This window comes from Balaenoptera physalus (assembly GCF_965194825.1).
Source record: "Balaenoptera physalus genome assembly, chromosome: 10".
Classification (NCBI taxonomy): domain Eukaryota; kingdom Metazoa; phylum Chordata; class Mammalia; order Artiodactyla; family Balaenopteridae; genus Balaenoptera; species Balaenoptera physalus.
The window spans coordinates 59,487,656-59,505,108 of NC_138889.1; the positions used below are offsets into that span (position 1 = coordinate 59,487,656).

The 17,453-nt window shown below is 37.6% G+C and overlaps 1 protein-coding gene and 1 long non-coding RNA gene across 7 annotated transcripts in view; one reads left to right on the forward strand and one right to left on the reverse strand.

Moving 5' to 3' along the window:
- Positions 1 to 17,453, reverse strand: part of UVRAG (UV radiation resistance associated) — a 316,651-nt gene that overhangs the window by 31,446 nt on the left and 267,752 nt on the right. The window lies entirely within an intron of this gene.
- LOC309668269 overlaps positions 1 to 17,453 on the forward strand; it is an 80,061-nt gene that overhangs the window by 27,480 nt on the left and 35,128 nt on the right. Inside the window, exon 3 of the long non-coding RNA XR_014268175.1 lies at positions 14,525 to 14,632. This is a non-coding gene — a long non-coding RNA (uncharacterized lncRNA). The remainder of the gene's footprint in view (positions 1 to 14,524; positions 14,633 to 17,453) is intronic.

The following is a 17,453-nucleotide window of genomic DNA, read 5'->3' on the forward strand; positions in this document are numbered from 1 at the left end:
TCCTCTGTCCATTTTTTAATCCGGTTGGTTGTTTTTTTGATGTTGAGTTGTCTGAGTTCTTTGTATATTTTGGATACTAACTCCTTATCAGATATATCACTTGCAAATATCTTCTCCCATTCAGTAGGCAGCCTTTTCATTTTGTTGATAGTTTCCTTTGTTGTGCAAAATATTTTTAGTCTGATGTAGTCCCATTTGTTTATTTTGCTTTTGTTTACCTTGCTAGTGAGTCCTTTCAGTATAAAACTCTTATCCTCTAATTCCGATTATTTTCTATTATCATTATTATTATTATTTTTTTTGTCTCCTCCTTCTCCATTTTCTGTTACTTTTGGGTTTCTTTCTTTCTTTTTCTGTTTGTTTCAGACTTGAAAAAAAAATAGAGGCTTTCTTTAATGTCCAGTAATCTTTGGTTGTCAATTCTTCTTTATGAATGAGACTTTAAAAAGCTGATCAGATAGTCTGTGTATTGGCAGTGCTTGCTGACTGGGGACTTCACTGTAGAATGAGTGGGTGAGCCCTTTCTGTGGGGGACATGCCAGTCCAGCAACTCTCATTGCTCGGACTGTATTTTTCCAGAGAGCATCCTCCAACCTTTTGCCTAGGGGTATAATCTGGATTCCATTTTGGGAGTTAAGCAGGAAAAAACGGTTGGGGAATTCAGTGTTGGTATGTAGGACTTTCACTGAATCCCTTTGTTTTTAGTAAGGCGTCTTACTTCTTGCCCCAGTATACCAGGCAGTTCAGAGTCCAAAGCTTCTTGGGTTTGATTTTCTTCAGAAAGTAAACCTCCAGTCTCCCACTGGGGTGTGTGCTGGGGTAGTTGCTTGGCTATGCAGAGTGGCGAGTGAACTGGGAGTCTTACTTCTCTTTCTATAGACTTTCAACTAATCCTCCTGTTCTTAGACTTATTCCTTACCCTACACTCTATGAGGTACCTGATAACTCCAAATCCTAAGATCTTCTGGAGTTCTATGGCTTGAACTACATTGCTTCTTGAAGGCTTTAGGTTTTAGTTTTTTCCATTCTGCCAACTCAGTTTATCACGCATTTATTTGCTTGTGATTTTCTAAAATGTTGTCAACTCTATTACCTGCTCTTGTCTCTTCTGTTCTTTTCATCCTTGCATGTTTACAATTTTAAACTATTTTATCTTTATTAGTAGCATTTCACTAGGGAGCTGACATAAATGAGTATATTCAATTTGCTTATCATGAAGTCCCCTATATATATACATATATATATAAAATAGCTTTCCAGTATTGGCTAACAATGGTTTATGCAGAGCTCACCACTCTGGCAGATAGCTCTCTTTCCTGTCTCCCAGTCTCCCTCTAGGCATCCTACATCTGGTAATATTCTTTTATTTCAAATTTTATTTTATTTATTTTTTTATACAGCAGGTTCTTATTAGTCATCCGTTTTATACACATCAGTGTATATATGTCAATCCCAATCTCCCAATTCAGCACACCACCACCCCCACCCACCACCGCTTTACCCCCTTGGTGTCCATACGTTTGTTCTCTACATCTGTGTCTCAATTTCTGCCCTGCAAACCGGTTCATCTATACCATTTTTCTAGGTTCCACATATATGCGTTAATATACGATATTTGTTTTTCTCTCTCTGACTTACTTCACTCTGTATGACAGTCTCTAGATTCATCCACGTCTCTACAAGTGACCCAATTTCGTTCCTATTCATGGCTGAGTAATATTCCATTGTATATATGTACCACATCTTCTTTATCCATTCGTCTGTCGATGGGCATTTAGGTTGCTTCCATGACCTGACTATTGTAAGTAGCGCTGCAATGAACATTGGGGTGCATGTGTCTTTTTGAATTATGGTTTTCTCTGGGTATATGCCCAGTAGTGGGATTGCTGGGTCATATGGTAGTTCCATTTTTAGTTTTTTGAGGAACCTCCATACTGTTCTCCATAGTGGCTGTTTCAATTTACATTCCCACCAACAGTACAAGAAGGTTCCCTTTTCTCCACACCCTCTCCAGCATTTGTTGTTTGTAGATTTTCTGATGATGCCCATTCTAACTGGTGTGAGGTGATACCTCATTGTGGTTTTGATTTGCATTTCTCTAATAATTAGTGATGTTGAGCAGCTTTTCATGTGCTTCTTGGCCATCTGTATGTCTTCTTTGGAGAAATGTCTGTTTAGGTCTTCTGCCAATTTTTGGATCAGGTTGTTTGTTTTTTTAGTATTGAGCTGCATGAGCCGTTTATATATTTTGGAGATTAATCCTTTGTCCATTGATTTGTTTGCAAATATTTTCTCCCATTCTGAGGGTTGTCTTTTCATCTTATTTGTAGTTTGCTTTGCAAAAGCTTTTACGTTTCATTAGGTACCATTTCTTTATTTTTGTTTTTATTTCCATTGCTCTAGGAGGGGGATCAAAAAAGATCTTGCTGGGATTTATGTCAAAGAGTGTTCTTCCTATGTTTTCCTCTAAGAGTTTTATAGTGTCTGGTCTTACATTTAGGTCTCTAATCCATTTTGAGTTTATTATTTTTGTGTGTGGTGTTAGGGAGTGTTCTAATTTCATTCTTTTACATGTAGCTGTCCAGTTTTCCCAGCACCACTTATTGAAGAGACTGTCTTTTCTCCATTGTATATCCTTGCCTCCTTTGTCATAGATTAGTTGACCATAGCTGCATGGGTTTATCTCTGGGCTTTCTATCCTGTTCCATTGATCTATATTTCTGTTTTTGTGCCAGTACCATATTGTCTTGATTACTGTAGCTTTGTAGTATAGTCTGAAGTCAGGGAGTCTGATTCCTCCAGCTCCGTTTTTTTCCCTCAAGACTGCTTTGGCTATTCGGGGTCTTTGGTGTCTCCTTACAAACTTTAGGATTTTTTGTTCTAGTTCCATAAAAAATGCCATTGGTAATTTGACAGGGATTGCATTGAATCTGTAGATTGCTTTCAGTAGTATAGTCATTTTCACAATATTGATTCTTCCAATCCAAGAACATGGTATATCTCTCCAACTGTTGGTTTCATCTTTAATTTCTTTCAACAGTGTCTTATAGTTTTCTGCATACAGGTCTTTTGTCTCCCTAGGTAGGTTTATTCCTAGCTATTTTATTCTTTTTGTTGCAATGGTAAATGGGAGTGTTTCCTTAATTTCTCTTTCAGATTTTTCATCATTAGTGTATAGGAATGCAAGAGATTTCTGTGCATTAATTTTGTATCCTGCAACTTTACCAAATTCATTGATTAGCTCTAGTAGTTTTCTGGTGGCATCTTTAGGATTCTCTATGTATAGTATCATGTCATCTGCAAACACTGACAGTTTTACTTCTTCTTTTCCAATTTGTATCCCTTTTATTTCTTTTTCCTCTCTGATTGCCGTGGCTAGGACTTCCAAAAACGGTTGAATAACAGTTGTGAGAGTGGACATCCTTGTCTTCTTCCTGATCTTAGAGGAAATGCTTTCAGTTTTTCACCATTGAGAATGATGTTTGCTGTGGGTTTGTCGTATATGGCCTTTACTGTGTTGAGGTAAGTTCCCTCTATGCCCACTTTCTGGAGAGTTTTTATCATAAATGGGTGTTGAATTTAGTTGAAAGCTTTTTCTGCATCTATTGACATTATCATATGGTTTTTATCCTTCAATTTGTTAATATGGTGTATCACATTGATTGATTTGCATATATTGAAGAATCCTTGCATCCCTGGGATAAATCCCACTTGATCACGGTGTATGATCATTTTAATGTGTTGCTGGATTCTGTTTGCTAGTATTTTGTTGAGGATTTTTGCATCTATATTCATCAGTGATATTGGTCTGTAATTTTCTTTTTTTGTAGTATCTTTGTCTGGTTTTGGTATCAGGGTGATGGTGGCCTCATAGAATGAGTTTGGGAGTGTTCCTTCCTCTGCGATTTTTTGGAAGAGTTTGAGAAGGATGGGTGTTAGCTCTTCTCTAAATGTTTGATAGAATTCACCTGTGAAGCCATCTGGTCCTGGACTTTTGTTTGTTGGAAGATTTTTAATCACAGTTTCAATTTCATTACTTGTGATTGGTCTGTTCATATTTTCTATTTCTTCCTGGTTCAGTCTTGGAAGGTTATACCTTTCTAAGAATTTGTCCATTTCTTCCAGGTTGTCCATTTGATTGGCAGAGAGTTGCTTGTAGTAGTCTCTTAGGATGCTTTGTATTTCTGCGGTGTCTGCTGTAACTTCTCCTTTTTCATTTCTAATTTTATTGATTTGAGTCCTTTCCCTCTTTTTCTTGATGAGTCTGGCTAATGGTTTATCAATTTTGTTTATCTTCTCCAAGAACCAGCTTTTAGTTTTATTGATCTTTGCTACTGTTTTCTTTGTTCCTATTTATTTCTGCTGTGATCTTTATGATTTGTTTCCTTCTGCTCACTTTCGGTTTTGTTTGTTCTTCTTTTTCTAGTTCCTTTAGGTGTAAGTTTAGATTGTTTATTTGAGATTTTTCTTGTTTCTTGAAGTAGGCTTGTATAGCTATAAACTTCCCTCTTAGAACTGCTTTTGCTGCATCCCATAGGTTTTGGATCGTCATGTTTTCATTGTCACTTGTCTCTAGGTATTTTTTGATTTCCTCTTTGATTTCTTCAGTGGTCTCTTGGTTATTTAGCAACGTATTGTTTAGCCTCCATGTGTTTGTGTTTTTTACATTTTTTCCCCCTGTAATTGATTTCTAATCTCACAGCATTGTGGTCAGAAAAGATGCTTGATATGATTTCAATGTTCTTAAATTTACTGAGGCTTGATCTGTGACCCAAGATGTGATCTATCCTAAAGAATGTTCCTTGTGCACTTGAGAAGAAAGTGTACTCTGCTGTTTTTGGATGGAATGTCCTATAAATATAATTAAACCTATTTGGTCTATTGTGTCATTTAAAGCTTGTGTTTCCTTATTAATTTTCTGTCTGGATGATCTGTCCATTGGTGTAAGTGAGGTGTTAAAGTCCGCCACTGTTATTGTTTTACTGTCGATTTCCTCTCTTATAGCTGTTAGCAGTTGCCTTATGTATTGAGGTGCTCCTATGTTGGGTGCATATATATTTATAATTGTTATATCTTCTTCTTGGATTGATCCCTGATCATTATGTAGTGTCCTTCCTTGTCTCTTGTAACATTCTTTATTTTAAAGTTTATTTGATCTGATATGAGTATTGCTACTCCAGCTTTCTTCTGATTTCCATTTGTGTGGAATATCTTTTTCCATCCCCTCACTTTCAGTCTGTATGTGTCCCTAGGTCTGAAGTTGGGTCTCTTGTAGACAGCATATATTTATGGGTCTTGTTTTTGTATCCATTCAGCGAGCCTGTGTCTTTTGGTTGGAGTATTTAATCCTTTCACGTTTAAGATAATTATTGATATGTATGTTCCTATTACCATTTTCTTAACTGTTTTGGGTTTGCTTTTGTAGGTTCTTTTCTTCTCTTGTGTTTCCCACTTAGAGAAGTTCCTTTAGCATTTGTTGGAGAGCTGGTTTGGTGGTGCTGAATTCTCTTAGCTTTTGCTTGTCTGTAAAGCTTTTGATTTCTCCATCGAATCTAAATGAGATCCTTGCTGGGTAGAGTAATCTTGGTTGTAGGTTCTTCCCTTTCATCACTTTAAGTATATCATGCCACTCCCTTCTGGCTTGTAGAGTTTCTGCTGAGAAATCAGCTGTTAACCTTATGGGAGTTCCCTTGTATGTTATTTGTTGTTTTTCCCTTGCTGCTTTCAATAATTTTTCTTTGTCTTTAATTTTTGCCAATTTGATTACTGTGTATCTCGGTGTGTTTTTCCCTGGGTTTATCATGTATGGGACTCTGTGTGCTTCCTGGACTTGGGTGGCTATTTCCTTTCCCATGTTAGGGAAGTTTTCGGCTATAATCTCTTCAAATATTTTCTCGGGTCCTTTCTCTCTCTCTTCTCCTTCTGAGACCCCTACAATGCGAATGTTGTTGTGTTTAATGTTGTCTGAGAGGTCTCTTAGGCTGCCTTCATTTCTTTTGATTCTTTTTTCTTTATTCTGTTCCGCAGCAGTGAATTCCACCATTCTGTCTTCCAGGTCACTTATCTGTTCTTCTGCCTCAGTTATTCTGCTATTGATTCCTCTAGTGTATTTTTCATTTCAGTTATTGTATTGTTCATCTCTGTTTATTTGTTCTTTAATTCTTCTAGATCTTTGTTAAACATTTCTTGCATCTTCTCGATCTTTGCCTCCATTCTTTTTCCGAGGTCATGGATCATCTTCATTATCATAATTCTGAATTCTTTTTCTGGAAGGTTGCCTATCTCCACTTCATTTAGTTGTTTTTCTGGGGTTTTATCTTGTTCCTTCATCTGGTACATAGCCCTCTGCCTTTTCATCTTGTCTATCTTTCTGTGAATGTGGTTTTTGTTCCACAGGCTGCAGGATTGTAGTTCTTCTTGCTTCTGCTCCATCTGGTCATATTCTGTCCATTCTCAGAGAGCCAACACCAGTTCCATTTCCTGTAGGAAGGTCTCTGATTACTCCAGGATAGGGGCATTTTACCCCTCTGCCAAATCCCTTCTTACACCACCTTTCCATTTGCTGTCTTTGGAAAGCCTAAACTAACTGAATAGATACTTAAAACATATTTGTTAATTAATTAATTAGTAAGTTAAAATTAATGCTGTATGGGAGAGAATGAGAGGCATCTTGACACACTGGAATGAGCATAGATGCAGACAATGTGGGTTTGAAATACCAGTGCTGTCACTTATTAGTTGTTTGACTTTGGGTAAGTCAGTTCTTGTAAATGGGATGTTATCTGCCTTGCAGAGCTGTTATAAAGTTTAAATACGATAAAGTATGTAGAGGACCCAAAACGATATCTGGTACATAGTAAGTGCTCAATAAACTATACCTATTATCATCATGCTACATATATACTCTCTCTATATATTATATCATTATCATAGCATCTATCACTAAGCTGGGCATAAAACTGGTGCTCAAAAATGGCTTATCACTTAACTAACTACGATTAGAATCAGAAAAGGAGAACAACAGAATTCAAATCAAAGCGGAAAAAATCTTAAGTACATAGTTCACCTTTTTAAAAGCTAATTTTTACTAATTTACTAAGTTTCTGACTACAAGCACTCGAGAGAGGCAGCAATAAACACATATACAGGGCCTTCCTGGTGGCGCAGTGGTTAAGAATCCACCTGCCGATGCAGGGGACACGGGTTCAAGCCCTAGTCCGGGAAGATCCCACATGTCGTGGAGCAACTAAGCCCGTGCACCACAACTACTAAGCCTGCGCTCTAGAACCCGTGAGCCACAACTACTGAAGCCCGCATGCCTAGAGCCCGTGCTCCGCAACAAGAGAAGCCACCGCAGTGAGAAGCCTATGCACCGCAACAAAGAGTAGCCCCTGCTTGCTGCAACTAGAGAAAGCCTGCACGTGGCAACACAGACCCAATACAGCCAAAAATAAAATAAATAAAATAAATAAATTTTAAAAACCCCATATATACGTATCAATATCTTTAAAATAATTACACAGTGAAGTGGAAAGATCGACTCATGATATGGGTGGTCAGAAGACCTGGGTGACAGACACAGCTCTGCCATATGGCTACGAGTAAGTCCCTTCCCTGCCTGGGCTAGTCAAATAATTTTCAAACTTCTTTTTTTGGTAGCCCTGGAATCCTTCATTCACATGAAATGTTATGTAGAAGCCCCAAGTGTGAAACAAATAGGAAACTGCTCTAACTGTAGGCAGTTGTTGGGGAGTAGAGTTAGAGCCAAGGAGGCATTCCCATCTGGAGTTTAAACCCCCCTGGACTAGGTCATCTCCAAGAGCCTTTCAAAGTTCTGCGTGTCCACTTTAAATGCTCTATAAGTTATAGGAACCATGCATCTATGGATTTTGATATAAAAATACAGTTAGGGTAGCACACATTCACAATGTGAATGATGAAGGAACATCGGTCCACTCAGCCCCATTTCAGGTTTTGCTCACTTCTGATGGTGTCAGAAGTCAAAGTTGGCTAAGAGGGTGTCAAATCTTTATGTGTTCACTGAGGGGTAGGTCTGATGGAAGAGTCTCCAGAAGATACATTTCTGGACACCTTAAGGGAAGTGTCCAAAAATGGAGGGAGTAAAATGGGGTTCAGTCAAATGCTCTACTATGTCAGGTAGAGATGACCCCGTATTAAAATATAAATACTTCAGGAAAGGAACAAATCTATATTTTTATTAAGTAATTCTTTAACAAGTTAGCTCCCTGGTAAGGTATTAGTAAAAACAAGAAGTTAAAGGAGGAGTGAGGCCAAGGGGGAAAGAAAGAACAAGGATAGGGAAAGGAGAGAAAGAGCTACATTTACTAAGTTCCTACACATCCTATTCATACGACAAATATTTATTTAGTGTCCACTAGGCTAGGCACTGCGAATCAGCTCTCTGTCTTCTGAGTGACTGGCTGGACTCATAGTCTGTTCTCACCATATAATGTAACCTTGAACAAGGTACAGAACCAATCTGTGCCTTGCCTATAAAACAGGACCAACAATATTTGTCTCATAAAATTGTTGTAAGAGTTCAATCAGGATTTTTATAGAGAATAGAAACTTCTGAGGCCTGATTAGAGAGTATTCATTAAAACTACTGAGGGCCTAGAGCACTTAGCTCAAGAATTCGGATTTATCTTCCTTGACAGCAGTAAGAATCTACTACAGGGTTTTAAGCAGGAAAGTGAATGGGGAAAACAACTCCAGGAGCAGCTGTGAAGGATAGGTTAAAAGACTAAAAGTACTCTTTTCTCTAAGAAATCTTTCTCCAACATTCCATCAAAACCTGCCCTTCCCAACTACTACCAATAAATCCCACAGTTCCCTAAATGCAGCTCCTTCTGCTCTCAATTCTTACTGGGGAAGGCAGATGCCAAGAAATGCAGGCAAATAAAATGTTGCTTTGGGTCTGTCTAACTGCCACAGATTAGTCTCTGAAATAAACACCTTTTGTAACAACTTCCTACTGCACCACCACCCAAAGAGTCTAAGCAGTTTTAAGTGGAATTTTGGTTTCAATTAGCTTGAATTTCAGCTTTACTCTGATTGGTTTAGAACTCCATGGGAGCAATTAAATTTCTGTGCAACTCTACAGTAGGCTAGTAGGTGAAAACTACACATAGATGATAAATTAGATGGGAAGTAGGGAGAAGCAATGTTCAGTGGTTTCCCCAGAAAAATGAACAAGTGCTATTGTCTACTAGCAGAAGAAAATCCCTATACTAAAATAACCAGGAAGATCTAGCTTTATGGTTACTGGAACAAAAAAAAAAAAAAAAAAAAGGAAAGAAAACCAGAGCAATGAATACATTCAGCCCTCAACAGACACTATAACCATGTCAATTCCATTCATTATCTTCTTTGTTTTCTTCTCCCACACCACCTTTTTGTATAAAAATACAGTATTTTTCCAAAGCCACATGCTGGTTTCATCTCAAATCACTATATATAGACAGATCAACTACGATGTTAGAGCTCTTGTAATTGAAATTAACTAGTTCATACAGCTTGATTAATGGTGCTCCGCTGGCTAGGTTAAGACCAGTTGCAGCTCTGGAAATCATATTTTAAAATAAAGTGTGATTGTACTTTTGAGAAATAAATGCTGAGTTCTTGTACTCAGTGAGCATCCTCCTATTGAGCTAAGGCCTAATATTTAATATCAAAGTGCTCAATTTTATTTTTATTTTTCAAACACCCAATTTTTCCAGGCTGGTAAAGACTCTGGGGGCTCAAGAATCATTTTATCATTTAGGTTTTGGCAGGAGAAGTTCAGTTTAGATAACACATGCGCACACGCGTACACACACACACACTCTCTCTCTCTCTCTCTCTCTCTCACCCTTCCAAGCCATATTCATCTACACAAGGCCACTTATTGCGTGGCTTATTAGTTCCATATGGGACTTGAGCTGAGCTGCATGATAGGTTTGATACAAAGCGTCTGTTACCGTGAGGGAATGTGCATTAATACAATGCTTCAACAACGTTTACTACAAGATCAACACTTTCGTGATGGGATTACAATGAATTTGACTACAAAAAGAACTGGTCGAGAGGAATTGAAAAAATAAGAAATTAAAAATGCACATATACATCAAAGACTTAACTTTAGAATTCTGGCTTATGTAGTCAAAAATCTCTATAGGACTAGTTACCAATATTTCAATTCATTTTTAAATGCTAAGGTTTCACTGACATAAAAAAAAACTAGATTAAGAGCTTAAAAAAAGGGCACCACCATGTCAAAAATAAAATCTTCCTTCCTAGAAGAAAATACAACTCTTTCAAAGATGTGGAAAAGCTACCTGAATATTTAATATGAGTAACAATATTGTTTCTTACAGTGAGTCTTGCAATATATACCTCTAAGGAAAGGATAAAAACCTGATTATGGGCTTCTAGTTGCAAGAACAACCTAAGTACTTTTCCATCCTCATCTATAAACCTTGCCAGTTTTTTTCCAAAATCGATGTTATGATGTAAACACTGGACACAGCTGAAGCCTGACATTCTGAGGTCTGAAAAGTCTAAGAGTCAAGTCTAAAAGCTCTTAAGTCTAAGAAAGGAAAAGTTTCTTCCATTCCTCCTCCCAATCATCCTATCAACTACTCTTAGAATCACAGGATTCAAGTTAGAGCTGAGTGGCACTTTTGAGAGTATTGGCCCACCTGCTCCATTCACCCTGGAAGGTAAGTGAGAGGCTAAGTGGCCTAGCCAAGGGTGAAGAGGTGGAGTCCAGGGACCAGAATCTAAGTTTGTGAGTTCTAACTGCAGGCTCTTTTCTTTATAGCATATGTTGTATTTACGAGGTACAGGTTATATTTGAGCCAAACTTATCATTATAAAATCTGTCATATTAAAAACATTTTAATTAAGATGGTCCTTTGCTTCAGATTCTTACGTTTGCCAGAAAATAACTAGAAGCACTAATAAACTGATGCAACTCCAGGGTCACCCTGGTCTGTAAGTGTGGCCTCTGTCACTGCCGATTCTTGAGTTGCTGAAGAGGATCAGTAAAGCATACTACAAATGGACAAGCAAAGTACAACTGGAAATTTGTCAAAGGCAGGTAAATTAGACCCTCGATAGCAACTGCAATCAGCTTTAACTAGTGATCATCAAAGAAAGGTTACATTCTCTGGAGGCTGAAGGCTGTGTGAGTGGACAAACTTGTGTAGGATCCATTAGAGCAGATATTCATGATGTCAGGTCCAGCAGGCTCCACCTTGGCTCCCTGCCCTCCTGTTAACAGTCCTGTGCACTCTGATTTACCCCAGGCTACCTTATATTGACCTTTGGCCAAATCTGGATTCCTGATTCCCTTGCGAGCTAAAACTGGCTCCCTAAACTGATCAAATTTAGCCATTTCTACTTCCAGTTCACCGACTTTGATGCAATCTTGTTGTTAAAAGCTGTATCAGATCAAGGAGATCACAGTCTAATAGGGCAGAGACAGTTTTCTAGAATATCTTACAAATGGAATCATAGAATATTTAGCCTCTAGTGCCTGCCTTTTTTATGTTTTTGAGATTCATTCATGTTGTTCCATGTATGAGTATATGCTCCTTTTTATTGCTGAGTAGTATTCCATTGTATGGATATACCACAAATTGTTTATCCGTATGCTGGTTGCTAGACATTTGGATTGTCTCATGTTTGGGCTATTATGAATTAAGGTGTTATAAACATTTAGGCACAGGTTTTTGTTTGGACTTGTATTTTTTATTTCTCTTGGAAACAATACCTAGGGGTGGAAATTCCGGGTTGAATGGTAGATATATGTTTAACTTTATTTTTAAAATGCCAAACTGTCTTTAAATGGCTACACAAGCTTGCATTCCCACCAGCAATGGATGAGTGTGTTAGCTGCTCTGCATCATTGCCAGGACTTGATACTGTCAGTTTTAAAAATTCTAGCCATTCTATTAAGTATGTAGTAGTGTCTCATTATAGTTTTAATTTGCATTTCCCTAATGACTAATAATATTTAGCATCCTTTCATGTGGCTTTTTTTTTTTTTTTTTTTTGCCATCTGTAGCTCTTCTTTGGGCTATCCTGTACTTTCTGTGAGCTATCACTGATGAATACATCTGATTAATATACTCTGATTATCTGATTAATCTTAATATCTTCTAATTGGAAACCCTCTAAACTAATGCCATTTCTGCTTTATCTAGCCAGAGTAGATTCTGTTTACTACACAACACAATCCTATTTGTAAAGAGGAGCCACAGGGAGTTCTTATGTGTGAAAAAGACAAAAATGAAAATTCCATTATAAGAGCAGGGATTCTTTCATAGAAACTCAGGTAAATCTAAGTGTCAGAGTTTTATTGGAATGAAAAAAGCACTTAAATCTGTTGTCATAAATTTGATTACACAAGGAGTATAGAAGCCCATTCTGGCATCTCCCTAGCAATGCACAGTGACCACAAATATCTGACATGATTATTGGTAGAAACGACCAAATTCAATTCAACAAATAATTACTGAACTCTGTGTGTGTGTGTGTGTGTGTGTGTGTGCGTGTGCGCACGCATGCACACACACGTGATTATAATGAAAAAAGAGATACGTATACGGCATTGTTTACAGTAGGGGAAATCTGGAAATAATTTGAATATATACTAGTACTTTGGCCAGGTTCTAGGTTGAATGCTGATTGTGTTAATGATAATTAAAATAATGCTACAGCTGCTAATATATTTACTGAATAATGTGCCAAGCATTACGATAAGTATTTCAGATTGTATTATTTCATTAGTTCTCACTATTACGCTCATATGGTTGAAGAAACTGAGACTTAGAGATAGAGTTAATAGACTGTAGAGCTTGAATTTGCACCCCAGCTTTGTCTGACTCTAGCACTTCGAACTCTTAACCACTTAAGAACGAAGATGATAATGGTAATACCAATAGCATTTACCATTCTTCTCGACTTGCAACCCGTGCCAGGCACGGAACCTCACTGTTTACTGCTTCATTTAATCTTCGTAATAACCCCATGAGGTAGGTCGTGTAATTCCCACTCTACACATGACAAAGTGAAAGAGGTTAAAGGAGTTGTCTGAATTTTCGCAGGGAGCAGGTAGAGGAGCTGGGATTTGAATTCAACTCTGACACTTCACATCCCAACACACAGTCTAAATACTGTTTACAAGTTGGATAGAAAAGATTGTTTTCTCATTTCTCATTTAATTCTAATACTTAGAAAGGGACTCTCAACTCTTCAGAGAAACACGTTCCTTCTCTTGATATCAGACATTTGACAACAGTTACATCTCTACTCAGCTGTTGTTCAGTTAAGCTACACATATTTAGTTGTTTAAAATCTTTGCTTGTATTAATCCCTACAGCCTCTTCATCATTCTTTATGTCTCTGAACTCCCTCCAGTTTACCTTAAATAATCTGGTAATGAGGTGCCCTAAATGGAACACAGTTTTCCAGAGTGCTTTTTTCTCTTACAAATGATTTTTTCCCCTTCAAATATTAACTTTACTGTAATATCTACTTCATGCCTTTTAAGGTTTTTTGTGTGTGTGTGGAATTCTTCTGACCTCACTTGAATTGCATTAGAGTCCAAGCCCATGCATCCATTGTTTAGTCTCTCTGGTTGATCATAAATAAATGTAGCCTCAAAAAAGGAGAAGCAAAATAAACAAAAAAAACCCCTCCCAAATGGCAATGAACTGTCAAGTGCACACTGCCCTTCCAATTGGACAGATGTTCTTACAATCTGGTCTGGAATAACTCTGCTCATCTTTTCATCTCACGATTCATTTAACAAAAAGTATAATTAATTCATTGGATACGTACTGAATATCTACTACAGGGAAGGTGTGCAAGGTATGATAAGAGTGTCATAAAGTGACTCAGCCATGGATGCCACTCTGAGGCAGTTACCTCGTAAATGAATGATAACTAAGTGAATCTAGAAGGAAAGTACAACTTTCAATGAGAGTCTGAAGGGTGGGACAATAGGCAGAATTTTAAGATGGCCTCTATGACCCTTAGCCCCAGTGTTACTCCCCTGATTATTTTATATTTATGGCAAAGGGATATTATCTGGGTAGGCCTAATCTAATCACACGAGCCTTTGAAAGCAGAGAGTTTTCTCTGGCTAGAAGCAGAAGAGAATGTTCTGAGAGATTTGCACTGTGAGAAGTGCTTGATAGGACATTATTGGTCAGAGGATGGGGGGACCATGTGAGAAGGAATGCAGGAGGCCTCTAGGAGCAGAAAGCCAGTAAAGCCTGCTCAGACCTACAGTTGCAAGGAACTGGATTCTGCCAACACTTTCAATGAGTTTGGAAGTGGATTATTCCCAAGAGTCTCCAGATCAGAGCCCAGCCTGAGCAACACCTTGATTTTGGCCTTGTCGGCCCCTGAGCAGAGACCGGATGAGCCCACTCAGACTTCTGACCTGCAGAACTGTGAGGTTAAAAAATGCATGTTGTTTAAGCTGCTAAATTTGTGGTAATTTATTATGCAGCAACAGAACACTAATACAGGTGGAAAAGATTACATCTACCTTTTACTTGAAGATACTTGGAGCGAATTCGTGGGGAGAATGTGGCCTGAGCAGTTCCTTGACGAACAGGTAACATTTCTGTGTATCTACTATGTGTCAGGCACAAAGGGATAGCTCTACACAAGGACACAGAGGTTTTAGATAGCAAATAATATTTTGAACATTAAACACGTGCTGGGACATACTTTAAGCGCTCAAGGGGAAGGCGTCTGAGACACTGAAGAATTATCCCTAACTTTATTTTGAGGAGTCTGAACTTTTATTCTCCAGAGACTATGGTTCTCTAAAATATTTTGCAAGATCCTGTCAGGCTAAGAGCCAAATGTGGATGTTCAAGTTTATGGAAGACACACTGAAAAACTAAAAAATACATGAATAACTAGTTCAGAACAGGATGAAATCTTTGGTTGTTAAAGCAAAGCACAGCATTAAGTGACCTTGTTTATCAAACTGGGAAAGCACACCAGGTTGTATATAATAATCTTTTTCAAGTATAATGGTCATAAGTCAAAAATTACAATATAAATAAAATAAGGCTATTCACTACTACCATAGTTAATTAATACAAATTAGATAAGAGAAAGAGTTAAGAGCTATAAAAATTGGGGAAAAAGAGGTAAAATGATCCATTTTTAGAGATGATATGATTACACATTTAGAAAATCCAAGCAAACCAACTGAAGATTCATCACAAATTCAGTAGAAAATTTAAAAACAAAAATCAGTAGTCTTCCTTTATATAAATAATATTGAATCAGACTATTACATGGTGCTAGTTTAAACAGCAACAAAGATAAAATACCTAGAAACAAAAATAACCAAATGGTGAGATCCATATGATGAAAACCTTAATATCCTATTAAGGGACGCAAAAGAAGATCTTAATAAGTGGAAATTCACCCTGTTCTTGGATAGGAAGATTTGTTACTAAAAAATGACATTTTTCTATAAACTAATCTATAAATTTATTATGATACTAGTAGATACCAATAGGATTTTTTAGAACTAGATAAAGTATTGCAATGTTCACTTTTGTTTTGGTAAATAAAAACAATTCTATAGCATTTTCTATATGCTAGGCCCTGTCTTAAGTACTATACAAATACTAACTCATGCAATCATCATCGTAAGAACTGTAACAAAGCAGGTACTATTATTGTCCCCATATTATAGATGAAGAAACTGAGATACAGAAAGAGTAAATAATTTGCTCCCATACACCTTACACAATACCTACAATAAGACTATGTTAATAGCACAGATCTATTTTATTTATCATTAAATGCCTGCCAACTAACATTATGCCAGGTGCATGGTAATTAATAAACTTTTGGGGGGAATTGAGTTGCAGACTGCAGGGGTGAAATCCAAATTTGCTTATTTGATTTACGGAGAAATCTCCATGGGAAAAACTTTCTTGAAGTGTTGGGACCTAAGCCATAATCTGACAAAAATGAGCTGAGCCAAACTGGGCAGTAAATAGTAGGAAGAAAGGCAAATCAGTGGAGATGGAGGAAAGAATCTAAGTGAAACTCACAGGCAGGTAAGTGCATTAGATGAATGTATGTGTATATGTATGTGTGTGTGTGTGTGGGGGGGGGGTGTCGAGGGGAAGAGGAGCAGATTGGCCAAGGAATCATTTTATTTAATTTCTCACAATAGAGTGTGAATACAATTTTCTTCTGGACAAAGTGCATTGAAAATAAAGTTTATATAGTGTGTTAATCATCTAAGCAGGCATGAACAATTTTGGACAACTGTCCCAAAAAAAAGATACAAAAAAAAATCAGCACAAATTTTAGATTGTGTTAAAATTTCCATCAAGAGATTTGGTAAATGAGAGCTCCATTTGCTATTTAAATATTGCTCTCTGGCACTATTAGTTAATAATCTTTGAACAGGTTATGACACAAAACCACCCCATCAAACCAATTGGCTGTTCCAAGGACTATTCCAAGGTTATTAAACCACATGATCTTCTATCTTCAAACTGCCACTTTCACATTAACTACCTAGCTAACTTCCAAAATTCTTAAATCAAAAATAATCTAATAAAAAGCCAATTTAATATATATGAAGTGGTAATGGAGAGGAACTAAAAAGTGAAAAGGTCTTGGGTTGGAATTCCAGGTTTGCAAGTTAACACCTTTGTGACCTTGAGCAAGTCACTTAACCCCTCTGAACCTCTGGTTCCTCATCCACATAATACATGTAACAACATCTGCTTCAGAGTTATTGTATGGAATAAATAAAATAATGTATGTAAAACTCTCAACACAGTCTGTGAGTTATAAGTATCTTACAGTTGTTAGTTCTCATCCCCTTTCCTCAACAGCTATTCCTAAGAACAATACTGTTTTTTTACACTTAACCATTAATGCTGTACCTTATTTTTCTGCTTCATTCATTACTAGTTTTTCTCCTAACTTCCTTTAGTGAAGGCTATATGTTGTTATTTTTGGTCTCAACTGAATCAGACATGTCTTATATGTAACATTCTATAACAGGGGTCCCCAACCCCTGGTATCGGTCCGCAGCCTGTTAGGAACCGGGCCGCACAGCCCGAGATGAGTAGCGGGTGAGTGAGTGAAGCTTCACCTGCTGCTCCCCATCACTCCCCATCGCTCGCATTACCACCTGAACCATTGCTTGCATTACTGCCTGAACCATTTCCCTCCGCCCTGCCCCACCTGCGGAAAAACTGTCTTCCATGAAACCGGTCCCTGGTACCAAAAAGGTTGGGGACCGCTGTTCTATACCCTTAAAAGACAGGACTCACCAAAAAGAAAACATCCAAGGTAAGTGACATATTCACAACATTCTGAAGATAAGAAATGCCAAAGGGCTGAAGTAAGGGGATGGGAAAATTGGCAGAAACAGAAAAGTGGGG